This window comes from Babylonia areolata, chromosome 19 (genome assembly GCF_041734735.1).
Source record: "Babylonia areolata isolate BAREFJ2019XMU chromosome 19, ASM4173473v1, whole genome shotgun sequence".
NCBI lineage: Eukaryota > Metazoa > Mollusca > Gastropoda > Neogastropoda > Buccinidae > Babylonia > Babylonia areolata.
Genome location: NC_134894.1, coordinates 8,998,436 through 9,000,935, shown reverse-complemented (window position 1 = coordinate 9,000,935; position 2,500 = coordinate 8,998,436).

The window sequence follows — 2,500 nt, the reverse complement described above, 5'->3', positions numbered from 1 at the left end:
GGGGAGAGAGAGCGAGGGGGGGAGGGAGGGAGAGAGAGAAAGGGAGGGAGGGAGAGAGAGGGGGAGAGAGAATGAATGAATGAATGAATCTTTATTTTCCAACGGTGAAGATATTAGCACTTTGGCCGACTTACACATCTGCCGTTGTTCTAAGAGACACACAAACATGTACGCATATAAATGTAGTTATACTGAATACTTAATACATGTATAATGTACGAGTATAACACAGCGTCAAACTGAGAGACACAACATCGCTCACATCTGTACGGAACGGAAGCGAGTAACACACACACGCACACACGCGCGCGCGCACACACACACACACACACACACACACACTAACACACACACACACACACACACACACACACACACACACACACACACACACCCCAAGGGAAAAACAAAAACAAAACCCTAGCATGAATGCTAGAGGGAGAGAGAGAGGGGAAAGAGAGGGAGAGAGAGAGAATGAATGAATGAATGAATGGATTTTAGAATGAATGAATGAATGTTTATTTCTGAGGGTAACAGAGTAAGCAAACAATTGCCTTTTTCATCCAGCCCTCGAAAGGGAAAACATTTGAAAACAAAAAAGGCGTGAGGAAAGACTTCAAGAAATGAGTAACTGTTAAACGAACAAATTCATAGAAAGACGAGAAAGGACACAACAATACAACCGGCATCATAATCATGACAAACACCACGTATTTCAAACACATGTGGAGAGAAAAGATGTCAGAAAATATGTGAGAGGAGACAATAATTAGAGAGAGAGAGAGAGAGAGAGAGAGAGAGAGAGAGAGAGAGAGAGAGAGAGAGAGAGAGAGAGAGAGAGAGAGAGAGAACGAACGAACGAAATTTTATTTTACGAGGGTAAAGGAGTAAGCATAAAGTACTGGAAATCCAGTACATCCAGCCCTCTGGGCATAAATAATAATTGGAAAAAAAAAAAAGAAAAAAAGAAAGAAAAAAAAAGCGAGAGTCAATTCACAACACCAACGTCAAAATTGCATAAGCATGTGCAAACATAAACATAGAACTTATGTACAATACAATATCGCGATAGATGAATAACAACGACGACAATAGGGTAGGGGCGTGGTGGAGAGCGGAAGGAAGAATGGACAAGGGGAAGAGTAAAGAAGGTAGGGGAGGCTGACAACAGACATATATAGTGACAGTGACAGTGGAGAGACATAGAGAGAGACTGACAGGGGAGGAGAGAGGCGGAGAGAGAGAGAGAGAGAGAGAGAGAGAGAGAGAGAGAGAGAGAGAGAGAGAGAGAGGGGGCAGAGACAGACAGACAGACACACACACAGAACTCACAACTCAGAACGTTTCATGTAAGGTCACCAACCTGTATACAATTTGGTTGCACGTGATGTACACACATATAATCGAAACCTGGAGCAGGATGAACAAAAATGATTAGTAAAGACGGGCGCAATAGCCGAGTGGTTTAAGCGTTGGACTTTCAATCTGAGGGTCCCGGGTTCGAATCACGGTAACGGCGCCTGGTGGGTAAAGGGTGGAGATTTTTCCGATCTGTCAGGTCAACATATGTGCAGATATGCTAGTGCCTGAACCCCCTTCGTGTATATACGCACGCAGAAGATCAAATACGCACTTTAAAGATCCTGTAACCCATGCTAGTGTTCGGTGGGTTATGGAGGCACGAAAATACCCAGCATGCATGAACCACGACAGAGTCATCGGCAAGTCGATGTTGGTCGTGTAACGGAAAGAAGAAGAAGAAGAAGAAGAAGAAGAAGAAGAAGAAGAAGAAGAAGAAGAAGAAGAAGAAGAAGGACATGCATGATAATTATAACAAAACGAAAATGAGACACCAGTTACGAACATGCCTTCAATTTGAGACTGGGAACTCTCTGCTCTCTGTTGTAACGCATCTTGTAACATCCCTTGTCACAATGCTGTTAAGTTTTTTTGAAGCAAGTGGGAGGGATAACAGGGAAATCCTAAATTTGTGTCGTATGCGTAGATATGTATTTATTTCTCAAAACAACATACTGCGGACAGATTGCCAGTATACATGACTTTTGTCCTCGTTCCACCCTCAAAATGTATAGTTTAGTCGAGCACTGGTATCCTATACGGTAAGTTAAATTAGAACAGGAACAAGTGAACACCAAGCAAACTGACTAAGCAGCAGTGCAGGGTCTCCACTGGTGTGTGGCCTCCTGGCGACCTAACATCATTAGGCTCCTTGTGGAGTGCGGGTACTGAGACTGCTGCAAATGAACCCGCCGGGTGTAGCTGTGTAAATTGAGCACTGGGGATGAACGGCGTGGAAGGTGAATGCTGGAACATGTTTTTTTTTCACAGTTTTCGGTCTTGAGTGAAGTCTCAAGACATCTTCTTTCAAGGAGAGAACGGAAGGATGCAAGAAGTAAAGAACACACAAGAAGTCACTCTCGCTTAAAATCAACACTTACGAGTCAGGCTTAAGTAATACAAAGAGATTTGAATGAAAACA